This window comes from Somniosus microcephalus, chromosome 10 (assembly GCF_052327205.1).
Source record: "Somniosus microcephalus isolate GS21.2 chromosome 10, FLI_Smic_1.0, whole genome shotgun sequence".
In the NCBI taxonomy this organism is placed as follows: Eukaryota; Metazoa; Chordata; class Chondrichthyes; order Squaliformes; family Somniosidae; genus Somniosus; species Somniosus microcephalus.
In genome coordinates, this window is record NC_140996.1 from 164,235 (window position 1) to 178,803 (window position 14,569).

Genomic DNA, 14,569 nt, shown 5'->3' on the forward strand with positions numbered 1-14,569 from the left:
GATAAGGCGTGTTTTACACAAAGTTCAGAGCCGTCTCCGGAAAATGCCCTCCGTGCCTTTTCATTCTGCACGGAGGGGTTTCCTGTACGGGCTGTTCTTGCACACCCTCCATTTTGCCATCCTCATCTGCAGTCCGGACACGCCTTGGCACACCATCTTGCCATCCGGCGGAGGCGGGGTCCCCAATGGAGGGCTCTCTATGCAGGAGTCCTCCGTTTATCTATTGGGGACTTGGCCTGGAGGGTGTTGCATGGATCAGTCCAGTGCAATAAAGTTTTAAGTAGGTTCACGGACTCCCAGTCCGCCTGCCTTTTCTGCGGCCTGGAGGAGTCCGTGTTCCATGTATATATGGAGCGTGAGAGGTTGCAGCATGTCTTCCATTATTTGAAGGGGCTGCTCCTCGATTTCTGGCTGCACTTCAGTCCCACGCTCCTGATCTTTGGTCACCCAGTGCGGAGGGGAGCTGGCAGATCGGGGGACCTCCTCGTAGGACTGCTCCTGGGCCTGGCCAAAGTGGTCATTAACTGGTCCAGGCAGTGGGCGGTCGAGGGGGTCGTTCAGCCCGACTGCCTGCCTCTCTTCTGCGGCCACGTTCATGCCCGGGTGGCCCTGGAGATGGAGCACGCGGTTTCTGCCGGCACGCTTGAGGCCTTCCGCGACTGGTAGGCACCGCAGGGACTGGAGTGCATTATCACCACCGGCAATGGAATTTTAGTTTAATTTATTAAGTTTCCTTTAATGTTTTAAGTTACAGTTTATTTGTTTACAGCATCACCAAAAGAGTACACAAAGTTCAGAATAGCAAACATAGATTAATCACATGATTGTAAACATCACATGAATTATTTGGAATAGCTTCAAATGCATTCCTACTACTTCATTTTGGGAAATACTTTCATGCTTTTAAAAATTCAAAATATCATGCTTTGGAAAAATATTACAATCCTACAATGTAAACTGTTACATTGGAGTGTTTTAGAAACCCGAGAACTGATTTTATCTCGAGTGGGAATCGGGGGTAGGGGGCCGAAGCAGGTGGCGAACTGTCCGCACCCGCCCGCCCCGGAGTGTGACTCCCAGGAGGTTTGAACTCATGAAACTCATTTACATGCCCTGGCACTGACACCCACATGAAGGGAATGATGTCACCGCAGGGCGGGAGTCAAAATTGGTGGGGGTTCAGGCCACCACTGAGAATTCACAGAAATGGTCACTGGCAAGGTATGTACGAATTTGGGGGGAGGAATTAGCACGTCTGTGATTGGGGCAGGAGTGGAAGCCCAGAACAGGGGAGGCCCATGGTATCCACAAGGCAAGTGCAAAACATTTTTTTAATTACTGAACTTGGCCCCCTGTGTCCAAGATCCTTGCTGCCGCTAGCTTTTGCCAATGGGTTGAAGACTGTGTGGTCCAGAGTCAGGCTCGTGGTTAAAATGGTATACGTATCCCAATGCGGTCGTCAGGATGCGACACTGCCATTTAAATTAGCCTCTCACTCCTCTGGGGTGCGTAGCCTTCCCCTGCCTGAATTGTTGAAAATTAATTCACTAAAAAATAAAAAAGTATGGAAGTGATTGGGTGGCAGGACATTTCAGCTGACACATATTGTTCTGCTTCCAAGTGGTTAACAGCATTATTGACTCAAAAAAAATTATTACATCAGTGTTGAAATGTCCCATTAGAAGATCCTGCTTCATGGCAACAATCTGACCTTCACCAGCAGCTTAGAGGTTTTATTCAATGCACAGGGCATTAGAACAGTGGGTGAAATCTGGATGTTCCTTGGGCAAAATGTTAAGCTAATAATGCAGACAATCAGTTTTGTACTGAATGGAAGTCACTCTTAACTTCAAATAAATAATGTTTAAATATAACAGTTCTTAATAAGAAAATGTAGAAAGTGTAGCATGACATGAAAAGCAAAATGCAATATTTTAGCAGATAGATAATTGTAGGATTGGGTCATTAACTTGTCTTAAAAATGATAGTTATGGGGAATTTTCAAACAAGGTAAAATAATTAAATAATGCACATTGATAATATAGCGACAAAAAATTTGAATACAGGACCCACCCCACATCATTATCCTTTCACTTAAATCATATCACTTCTATTCTACTGAAGTATTGTAAGAAAAGGAAAACATATCTGTTTTGGGATTCCTTGAACCTTTTTCCAGAGATAGGATTTCGAAAAAGAGTCATATTTAAGAGTTGTGTTTCAAAGTGAATTGTATTCCGAAGTTGTGACCCCATAGACTACAAACAATAAGCCATCCATTGGCATGCCCTGGCAGTTGATAAACACCGCACACCCATTGTGTTGGGAGGTCCCTGGATGTGGGTAATTTGCGAGGGTTGTCTGGCATTTACCCTCGACTCTGGTTGTGAAAACAGGGAGATTAAAAAAAACAAAGATAGGGACACGCAGTCAGGTTTCTAAACAAAAAGCTGCAACTCAGAAGGCTAGAATGTAGGATCGTAAACAGAGCTATTTTATTAAAGTCAAACAAGATGACCCACTGCTGTAGGGAAGTGTAGCATGTTCATTAATTTGTATTAATTAATGTGAAGACAAGTTGCACTGATTGAACTAATTCCAATTAGAACTGTTGCTCTCTCCATTCACTTACTGTGAAATAAAGCAACGGAATGATTTATATCTGGCCTCATCCTACCAAATATTTTCTCAGTCTGTCGTCAAGAGATTTCAGAGGTGCATTTGGGGCCTGTGTGAAAGACATGAATATCCAGTTCAGATAACAAGGGATATTATTGTTACACCCCTGGGTTATGCTATCATCTAGATAGTGGATAGTACAAGCACACCCCTAAACATAAGACGCTCAGACCGCTTACAGGAGTGACTAACCAGTGTACCCAAGAGAACATCTAAGGCAAGACTCTGACTTGTAACACCTGGTTTCAACAAACTGCATCAAAGCGCACAGACCTGATAGAGCAGATTATTTATTTAATTATCCATGCATATACTTGAATAAGAATGGTAAATTTGAGGTTGTGGAGTCGGTTGTAAATTGAGAACAGACAGCTTGATTGGAGGATTTGAACTCCGGTCATTTAATTTCAGTTGACTGGACTCCTGTGAATCCATTATTGCTTCATTTGTTCTTCATTAACAGCTGGGCGCAAATGTCATTCGTACCATGATCAGCATTAAAATAATAAAGCTTTTCAACTGTCTTCATACATTGTCATATGGCAGCCTTGTGTTAACTTATCTGTTTCATATTACGGCTGGAAATCACGGTTTCCGCTTGTTATTTCAGCAAAGTAGTGACATTATTATGAAATACTAAAAATAGAAAGATAAAAGATCACGTCACAAATTAGAAATATTTAGGTGTGCATTTATGGGCAAAAACATTGGTAATGCCAAGTATAATTACTGATTATTTGCTGAAAATATGCATATACTGTAGTGGCATGTTCCATTTCTCCCAAACCCAGACCACATTTCCAAGAAAGATTACACAGGCAATTGTCATTGGCTTAGTATTAGTTCTCATAGTACCTGACCTCAGTATGACTGGGGTAAGTGATTTACTTTTATTATTTACATAGAATTACATAGAATGTACAGCACAGGAACAGGCTATTCGGCCCAACAGGTCCATGCCAGTGTTTATGCTCCACACGAACCTCCTCCCACCTGACTTCATCTAACCCGAGCAATATATCCTTCTATTCCTTTCTCCCTTATGTGTTTACAAGCTTCACCTTAAATGCATCGATGCTATTCGCTTCAACTACTCCTTGAGGTAAAGAGTTCCACATTCTAACCACTGTCTGTGTGAAGATGTTTCTCCTCAATTCCTTATTGGATTTATTAGTGACTATCTTTTATTTATGGTCCCTAGTTTTGTTCTCCCCCACAAGTGGAAACATCTCTACATCTAACCTATCAAATCCCTTCATAATCTTAAAGACCTTTATCAGGTCTGAAGAAAAAATCCCCAGCCTGTTCAATCTTTCCTGATAGGTATAACCTCTCAGTTCTGACATCATCCTTGTGAATCTTTTTTGCATCTTTTCCAGTGCCTCTATATCACTTTTATAATGTGGAGACCAGAACGGTGCACAGTACTCCAAATGTGATCTAACCAAGCTTCTATAGAAGTTTAACATAACATCTCTGCTTTAGGATTCTATCCCTCTAGAAATGAACTCCAGTGCTCTGTTTGCTTTTTTTTAATGGCCTTATTGACCTGTGTCATTACTTCTAGTGATTTGTGTATCTGTACCCCTAGATCTCTTTGCTCCCCAAACCCCATTTAGACTCTTATTTTACAAGCAGTGTGTGATCTCCTTATTCTTCCTACCAAAATGCACCACTTCACACTTATCTAAATTGAAATGATCTAAATTGAAATTCAATTGCCAATTACATGCTCATTTTGCAAATTTATTAATCTTTTTGTGTATTTTGACACAGTCTTCCTCAGTATTAATTATACCCCCAGTTTGGTGTCGCCCTCAAGTTTTGAAAGTGTACTCCCAATTCTTCAGTCCAAATTGTTTATGTAAATGGGGAACAATAGTGGTCCCCACATCAATCCTTGTGGAACACCACTTCCCACCTTTTGCCAATCTGAGTAACTGCCCTTAACTCCTCCTCTCTGTTTACTGTATTGTAGCCAGCTTGCTCACCATTCTGCTACTTGTCCCCTGACACCAAATGCCCTGACCTTAGTCATGATTCATGTGGTACCTTATCAAAGGAATTTTGAAAATCCAAATATATTACATCTATTACATTACCCTTGCCTACTGTTTGTTACTTCTTCAAAGAATTAAATAAGGTTGGTCAAGCATGACCTTCCCTTTTGAAATGTGTGTTGACTACTCTTTATCATATTTTCATTTTCTAGATATTTTTCTATTTCATCTTTGAGTAAATATTCCATTATCTTTCCTAACACTGTTTTAATATTAAAAGATGTCACACTGCTCCTTTTTAACAGAACTTCATCCTTTTTGTTATTCTATTTGTTTATTTTATAGTTATTATACCTTGGGACCAAAATGGTAAATGCACTTTGCTCAACTGATGTCAAATATGAAAAACAGCTTTCAGTATTGTCTGTTAACTGACATCAAAAGGTGATAGTGTTCAATAAATGATACCAGACGATTAATCAGTGACATCAGAATGCTAGATTTAATGCTGCCTGAAACAGGTGAATTGTTTCCCAATTTAAACATAACTTCAGCTCAACATATAATCACAAATAAATAAGCATATTGATAATATTGAGGGCATGTGATTGACAGAAATGACCATGCACTTTCAATGATGCCCTCAGTATTAAAAGGCACATCTTTAACCTTCATTTTCAGTAAATGCTGGAACAGTATATCTAAAATATATGCAGTGCCTTTTCTTCAGACATGTGTAAATTCTTTTAATTTCTAGGGATTTCACAAAATCTCTATTTGCACATTGATGATAAATTAGAGGAATATCAATTCTGCTCCATGAATGCAACTATTATTTTTTCAGTACGTTAAGATTAATTGTTATGATTTAGGTTTATGTTTCCATTCGTTTTGTTTATGTTTACATTCCTTTATTACTGTAGCTGTGCCCCTTAAAAAAGGCAGGCACGTGTAAATTTGTTTTTTTTTGGCGGGGGGGGGGGGGGGAGGCAACCAGTGTTTTTCATTTTCAGCAAAATAGTAGTTATGCTTACGCTCGTACACGTGGTTTGTTCAACCTTTATTTGATTTAATTGAAAATGTATCTAAAACTTAAAACAAAAATGTACACAAGTGGTTTTGTTCCGAGTAAATCCAGTCCAGTTCACTCGCGATTTTTTTGATAACCGTAAATGGGTAATCCATATTAATTAATTATTGATTGCCCTCATCGCTGCGGTTTCAAAGAAAAGAAAAACAGAATTACAAATTTGTTGAAGCCAGTGCATTAAACTTAATTTGGAGTTGGTTGAGCAGAGTGGATGCTGGGTGCACGCACGCAGATAGTTTTTTTTGCAGGGTTGCTATGGCAGCGGCTCTGATTGACACTCAGCCACATGCTAATGAGCCCGTGTGTAGTATATTTACGTTGAGCCGGGAACCGCCCTTCATTCACCCACATGGTGCTGCATTCGCGCCACTTTCGAGAAATCGCAGCACTTAAACCGTCTCCGCGCCCTAGCTCCCTCTAGGAGAAAGAGGAAAGGAAGCGCGTACCAGCTCGGTGTGAGCAGCGGCTCCGGGACCCGGGGGGAGGAGGAGGCGGCTCACCGCTATCCTCCTCCGTCAACAGACCGTCTGGCAGCTTCCCCCCGACCGAGAGCAGCAGCACGGCGCTGGATGCGGGTCGGGGCCAAGCCTGGGGCCGCTCCGCTCCGTCCCGAGTGTGTGTGTGTGTGAGTGAAGGTGGCCCGGGTGTACGGTGGGCTGGCCGGTGCGGGGTTCGCTCTCTCTGCTTTCTCTTCGGCTCCCGCCCCTCTCCTGCTTTCTGCTCTCCGGGTTTTCGTTGTGGCTCCGGCCTGGTACACACGCGCTCTCTCTCGCTTGCTTGCTTTCCCCCAGCTCTTTCTCTCTCTCTCTCTCTCGGCTACTCGTGGAGTTGCGGCCATTTCCGTGGGTAGTGTGTGTATTTTTGTTATTGCCCGTTGCTGCTCGGGGTGGCGGCGAGTCCGCGTGGTTGGGCCGGGCCGCGCCGCCTCCCATCTATACAACTGGGTCACAAAGCGGGGCCTGGCGGGGTGGTCTCGGGGCGGCTCGGTTTGTATCTTTCTTCTTACTAGCCCGCTCGGTGTGTTTTATATTCGACTGCCCCCACCCCCCGGGGTCGGGCGGCGGCACTCCATATTTTTTTTTAAAGAAATGCTTTCTGCCCCCCCCCCCCCCCCACAAAATCTCCTCATAAAAGTTGCTCAGAACAAAGCCACATGTTTGAGCGGGCCCAGGCCGCACGGCCCGGAGGAGGAGGGGCGGTGGGTGTCGCCCGTGTCCCCGGTGCGGCGGATTGATTCTCTCCTCGGCCACCCCCTCCCTTCCCCACCCCCCCCCATCTTAAATCCGCCCGAGTCCGTGGCCGCGTGCTATTGGAATTCTACAATTTGAAAATAGACCGTTGGCGCGGCAGCCGCGTGGACGGGGCGCGCGCGCGTGTGGCGCGCGCTCCACTGGCGGGCTGGGTCGCTGTGTTTTGTATTAGGACTGAAGTCGGCGGGAGCGCGGCCTTTGGCGGGGGTCTCGGGGTTCCCCGCCGCCTCTTTCAGGGGTTTCATAATTTTTTTGGGGGGGTTCTCGCCTCGGCGGCGCCATGTTGTGCGGGGGGAGGGGCATATACGCATGCGCCGTGCAACACGCGTGTAGGCCTCGGGTCTTTCCGTTCAAGTAGTTTTATCGGGGAACGAACCATTTAAAAACTTGAAAGAACTGCAATCCCTTTTTACATATCGATGTCGAAAGGCGATACGTTTTCTCCCGATACTGGCGGCCGGTTCAATTTCTCGCCCTCACAGCCCGTTGTGAAAGTGTGCTCGAGGTTTGGCGAATGCGTCATTTCTGACCGACCGTTGACCCGCGACGTCGAGTGGCGGCTCGTGCAAAATGTGGCGGCGGCGGCATAGGGCAGAGCGCGTGGGCTGCAAATGCACAGCCCCGGGTGCATGGGGTAGCGCGCGCGGGCTACAAATGCACAGCCCCGGGTGCATAAGGTAGAGTGGAGCGCGTGGGCTGCAAATGCACAGCCCCGGCGGCGGCATTGGGCAGAGCGGAGCGCGCGGGCTACAAATACACAGCCCCGGGTGCATAGGACAGAGTGCGCGGGCTGCAAATGCACTGACCCATTCACCGCGTGGGCTGCGGGCATGCAGCGAACGAATAACCTGCAGACCCGCCTTTTTTTGCTTTGGGGGTATGGGTAGAAAGAGGGGGGAGGAGAAGGAAGAGACCCCAGGCTGCAGCCACGCGTGGTGGGGGGAAGTAGGTCTGCCCAGCATAGAATTGTTCTTTTACAGCGCTCTTCATATTGAAGGACACGTGCGAATCTTATGGATTCCTAATTTTTCTCTTTCTCTCTCCTTTCCTCCCCCCCCCCCCCCCCCAACAAAAAAAAACTAAGCTCTTGTGAAACTTGTTTTGGGGATTTGTGTTGTACATGGATTATGGTTTAACTGGCTGAGATATTTGCAGCTTAATGTCTTGCTTTCACTTGCATATGTTGCACCAATGCAGTGTAAAGTACACTGGTTTCCAGTGCTTTTCCCCTTGTACTGCTTATTGCTAGATTACATTCTGCTCCCCTTTTAAAGGCATCTGTTACTTGCCTCAGCCATTGTGGAGCAAGAGCAGTGCTGAAAAGCCTTCTGGGTTTATTAGGAATTGAATACTTTTTCACATCCAGATATGCTTGCCTTATTTGTTATATATGGCCTCTTGAGAATCTTGCTGTATTCATCTTTGCATATGGGTGCAATGGTTACTTGACTGGGACATGGCTAGTAAAATAATTGCAGTTTAAACTACCAATTACATTAAAACCCAGTTTCAAGTTTATACAAATGAGCTGACCAACTTCTGTTCCTTTGAATTATATTTGCATGTAAAATGTTTGTCATTTACACTGTTTCTCCCAAGGTTTCTTATTGGAAGGTAAAGGCAGAATAGTCTGAGCACTGCCATGAGTGGGTTCCTTGTGCTTCTATCCACCTTGCTGTGTAAAGAAACTTGATATACTATACCACGTAGAACTATATATAGGCTCGATATAAAGATACTAGTCAATTTTTTTCCCCATGCCTATTAAATTTACCATTTTTAAACACTAGGGCACATGGAATATTTAAAATACTGCATTGCCTATAGTTGGGTTTGCTGTCAGCATTTCAATAAAGCATACTAGATGGGAGCATTTTTGTATCTTCTGCTTGAACAATGTACAGTTAGATTGTGTCCTACCAACTTGGGCCATCTGCAGAGAGATTTAGTATCTTGGGAGGGATGGTTTTAAAAAAACTTGCATGTTGCAGTGCTTTACATCAAAGTAAGTGTGTAGTTACTCTGATGGCAACCAATTTACATAGGTAGGTCCCACAAACAGTAATGAGTTTTAGCTAATAGGATAAATATTAGCCAAGCCACTAGGCTTCCTATTTTGAGTTGTGCAGTGGGACTTTAATGCCCATCTGAGGGCCTCTTAAGTTGCAGACTGTGCAAGGACTTAGTGTGATTTTTTTTCTTTGGACCTTGGGAGGTGTTGGAAGCAATTTGGCATGATCAGGCTGCTGTGCTGGTCTCTGATCCCTAGTTCAAGCCATTTTGAACCCTGACAAAATATGGGCATCCACTCCAGCTTAATGGCTGTGCTGTCTTTAATTTAATGGCAAAGGTGGCTAGGTTTAATGTGAGAAGTCAGACTGCATAATCACCCCCCCCCCCCCCCCCCCCCAAAAAAAAAAAAAAACTGCTTTAACACCACACCGTGAGTTGCATTCTGAAATGGTGAGGGAATGCTTCACTCAAGTTAGCTGAAACTTGATTTTTATCCTGCAATATCAGCACCCACTTTGCCTGAATACCAAGATGCAGTATAAATTGACCCAGCACTCGCTGTAAGCCTGGTTTCCCCAGCTAAATGAGTACACTGACTATGTTGTTATGTTTGTATAACTGTTATAAGTGACTAACTGAAATGTGTTTTTCTGCAGGTCTGTAATGGCTGATGAAAGAACCTGGAATTTATCGGTGCCTGAAGTCTAGGTCAGAAGTAATGTCAAAGTGCTTACAGTGCAGGTAGTGTCTAAAATCTACTGCAGTGGAGGCACTTCAAGCATTATATTGACAGTAACCCCTCATTGAAGCTGGCATTTTCAGAATCTTGCTTGCTCTGAATCATTGGTAAAGTCTCTTGTGTTAAGGTGCATCTAGTGCAGATAGTGAAGTAGAGTAGAATCTACTGCCCTAAGTGCTCCTTCTGGCATAAGTAACTCTGATCAGCTTGGGTGTACCAGTCTCCAGATTGGTAGACTAGCTCTGTGAACCCCAAACTAGTTATTGCAGTTCTCTACCAGTTTTGCATGGTTGCACCACAAGAAGAAATTAGTTGTGCAAATCTATGCAAAACTGATGGTGGACTGGGTTGACTGCTAAGTGCTGGTGTGAAAAATTGCTGTTGGCGGTTAATAGCTCAAGCAGTATTAAAGTGCTTATAGTGCAGGTAGTGTTGTAGAAATCTACTGCAATGTGAGCACTTGAGTACTACTAGCTAACAGACTGCAGCTGCATAAACGTTTAACTATGAAAAGCTTCTCTAGTTAGTTTTGCAGGTTTGCATCCAGCTGTTAATAATTATTGCTGTGCAAATCCATGCAAAACTGACTATAGTAGTAAAATACAACCAGTGTTAAAGTATCCCTTTTGTACATGCAACCCTGTCTTGCACCGGTTGGGATTTGTTGCAATGCTGGCAGATGTATGTGGTATTGCACTTGTCCCGGCCTGTTAAGGATGGCGGGCACAGTTGGGAAATAACACGAAGAACTTGGATCCAAGAAGACAGAACCAAATAAAGTTGAGGCTTCGTGTCTGGTAGCTTGAATCTAAATTAATTGACCATGTTTAGTGGGATGGGACACTTTCTTAAATCTCTGAGCAGTGTTTAATTTTAGATTTAAGCTAGTGCAGCAGCACTTTGAAGGATATTTAAAGGCTGCTTGTACTTGTTTAAGGTGCCCAATCTTGATGATGGGTGGCATGTTGTCTTTGGAGGGGAGGCTTCTTGAATTGGGAGTTCTTGTGCTGGTGGTACATAATTCAAGGATTTTGATTCTACACAAGGTTGTGACTTGGAGGTGGTGGTCCTGTTGCCTTCCTGCTTTTCTCCTTGGTGATTGGTCATGGGGCTGGGCAGCAGTGTTAAAGTAAGATTGGGGTGTTGTAGCAGTGTATCATCTAGATAGTACATACTGTCATGATTCCCTGGTAGGGAGGTGCATATTGATTCCAGTGTTGGTGCAACCAAGCAGACTACTGTCCTGGATGCTGTCAAGCTACTTGTAGCTGCACCCATCCATCTCTTGAATTGAGACTTTTAGATAGAGGGCTTTGAGGCAATGAATCCATGTTCATTGTTGCTAATTTGATGGAACAGTATAATGTTTTCAGTTCTGAGCTCATTTGAGAAATTCACACTTAAATGGGCAACATGGGATCTAATAATTCAATTGTGAATGTTACGGTTTTCAGCTTGGAATTTCAATACAAGCATTGAGGTGGTAATCATGCTATGAAGTTGCCCTGTGGCAAACATGCATGTTGGTCATCTTCTGTCTTAATTGTTTGGTTTCTTTTTATATTGTAGAGATGTACTGGCTTTGAGTTGCATTAAAGTGAAAGGTATCTTTGGGGAATGCATGTGTTTTATCTGCCACAGATGTTTGTCCTCCAGTTTAGTATTTGTGGGCTTTATGGCCCATGTCAACTAAATATCTTGGTAGACCTGTTGGTTTGATTTTTGAAACTAGATTCCAGAGGTGAACGACATGCCACCTAAAATACGACCCAGTCCACATTCCACAAGATTTGTGACCAATTGTTGCAATACTGGACTGTTGAAGGGCAGGTTAGTTGACGGTGGTAGTTGTTTTCTGGAGTCTCCTGTCTTTTTTTTATTGGCAGTAAATTACTTTTGATCCAGAATGAACGCAGTGAGTTCTAGTGAAGTGACATATTTGTTTTGTTAACTAAGAGAATAGATTTTTTTGAGCTTTGGCATAAATTTTTTTTCACACCCCTTTCCCTCTTTTTGCTTTTATTATCTCCACTTCACTGTCAATTGCCCATGCTGGGATGGAATCCTAAAAAGGTAAGATAGTCCATTCAGAATGAATTTGTAAAGCTGCTGAATTGGTACTCTTGCTCCTTTCTGCCCCATTTGGTGCATAATTCACTTCCATGAACAAGGCAATTTAGGATGGATCAGGATAATCCAATACTAGATGGCTGGCTTTTCTAATCAAATAGTCCATATAAAATACCATGACTAACAAATTAAATAACTTGCAGTAATGAAACAGTATACATTTAAAAAGGCAGTAAATAGTTTAAAAATTCTGCTATTTTCTCAATTGTGCAAGTTATTTAGTTGACTAGGTATGGTTGATTGCCTGATTTGTTACCATTAAGTTTTTTTTAAATGCAAGTCCTTTTTGATCTAATTGCTGAACTGCTTCAGGTGTTTAACACAAGGTATGGCTGGATGATGGAATAAGGAAGTTTATTGGTACCTGCAGAGAAGCTACTAATTTCTAATTTGACCAAATTGTGACCTGAGTGAGGTTTTTTTTTGGGAAGACTTAATGTCAGCCACTGAAATGAATTTCTTCAAACAAATTCTATTAAATAAACTTTGGGACACTTCCAGTGTTTAACTTGAAGTTGTAAAATGCCTGGGCATGCCTACCCAGATCAGTGTATGTGGTTCTGTTGGCTACTTAACAAACTTTAATTATCTTGTTACAATACTTAAACCTGTTAATGCCAGAACTATTTGACATGTTCTGTGACTGTAAATGCAATAAAATACACTGTTCAATTGCTTAATTGATCCCAAGTTTGTGTGCTTGCTGAGTTACCTCAGACTGTTATTTCAAGTTATTGTCAAGTCCCTTAACTTCCCTTTGCTGTTTTTTTTTAATTAAACTCCAAGTTTGTCTGATCCTAAGATTGGAGTCCATATTCAGGCATAGTAATGTCCATGGGGAAAATAAATTGGATAGATGGTAAGGGGTTCTTTGAAGGTAGGGAAACATTTTGCAAATCAAAGGGTTTGGGGAGGAGTTTGACTGGAACAGAATGGCATGCAGGGTATTTATAGTGAGCAGCCTGCACAGGACCTTTCAGTTTACTGCGTAGCCATGTGCACCTTAGGCAGTACATTGCCTAGGACTAGAGAAGGCTCCTAGAATATGAAGGTGATTCTATATGGAGGGTAAGTTGGTGCAACTTGTAGTTGAATGTGAGCCTTGGATTGAAGATGAGCAGATGTTCATTGAATTCAAGAGCATAGATTTAGTTCCCTCATTTATCCACTACCCTTTCTCAAAATTGATTCTGCTTCCACTGCTCTTGTAGAGCTTTCAATGTTCCAGGTGGCCCCCTGTAATTGTTAGTTGGCTTTGAATTCATGCCACTAAGTACTAATTTTCCAACAGTAACCAGCAAATCTATGAAATGACTAAAATACATATCATGGGAGACTTCAACGACCCCCCCCCCCCCCCCCCAAAAAAAATTTTTTTTGCAAGAAGCCTGGGGAATGGATTTTTTGTTTTCCAAACTCCTTTCTTTGCCCAATATATAAAAAAAGTGCAACCAGGAAGGAATCTTTGCTGAATGTAGTAATGGGAAATGATCCAGAGCAGATTGAGATGTAGGCATGGGGAACACTTAGGCAATAGCTATCTGAACACTTACTCAATCTTTCTTGCCCCTTAAGGCCCAGTAATAGATTGGAAAACTGACTTTTTTTTGAGGGGGGAAGAGAATGGCACTAGGGAAAGAAATCTGTGGTAAGTTTTGATTCTTTTTAGTTAATTAAGAAATATATACTAAAGCCAGTAATGAGATGCCATGGATGAATCAAGGGTGGTAAAATTGAAACTGAAGAAAAAAGCATACACAAAGTACCTAGACAATCAAGGAGGTTAGGGAAGCATTTATATCATGCCTTTTAATGTAAAACCTCCCAAGGTATTTCACAGCATTATCAAACAAAAGCTGAGACTAAGCCCTGTGATATTAGGACCAGTGTCCAAAAGCTTGGTGAAAGATGAGTTTTGAGAAGCATCTTGGAGAGAGGCCAAGAAGTTTAGGGAGGGAATTCCAGGGCCAAGGCAGCTAAGGGAATGGCTGCTTTAAGTGCATTTATATAGTGCCTTTCACAAACTCAAGACCTCCCTTTCAGCCAATGAAGTACTTTACAAGTGTGGTTACTATTGTAATGTAGGAAACACAGCAGCCAATTTGGGCACAGCAAGGTCCCACAAACAGCAATGTGATAATGATTAAATAGTCTGTGATGTTGATTGAGGGGAAAATATTGGCCAGGACACCAGGGAGAACTCCCCTGCTCTTCAAAAGTGTCATGGGATCTTTTACGACCACCGGAGAGCAGACTGTTTAATGTTTCGTCTTTCAAATGGGACAACACCAGACAGTGCAGCAATGTCACCTGAGGAACAGTATATTGATGAGAAATGGGAGGGGGCCAAGAATAGGTCCTTCGCGGGCTCCAGAGGTAATGGTATGACAGGATGGATTGGAACTAGGTGAGGGACGGTCCTAGCAGGATAAATGGGGCAGCCACGATGACTTTCAACTACTAAATGGGGAGGGAATAAATTGAATGAATTGCAGGTACAAATTCAGCTTTGGGTGTGTGCCATGGTAGCCATTACTGCAACATGACTGCAAGATGGTCAGGACTGAACTAAATATACCAGGTTATCAGGTCTATAGGGAAAATGGAGGGGGGTGGGATAGTTTTGGTGATTAAGGATGAAATGATGAGGGTATAATGAGGAGTGGCA

The 14,569-nt window shown here is 43.0% G+C and overlaps 1 long non-coding RNA gene across 1 annotated transcript; it reads right to left on the minus strand.

The window, feature by feature from the left end:
* Positions 1 to 2,951: 2,951 nt before the first annotated feature.
* On the minus strand, positions 2,952 to 7,584 carry LOC147111382 (uncharacterized). Its single transcript, XR_015079675.1, has 2 exons — positions 7,396 to 7,584; positions 2,952 to 3,315 (listed from the first exon to the last, which is right to left on the minus strand). It is a non-coding gene; the product is annotated as an uncharacterized LOC147111382 (long non-coding RNA).
* Positions 7,585 to 14,569: the final 6,985 nt, after the last annotated feature.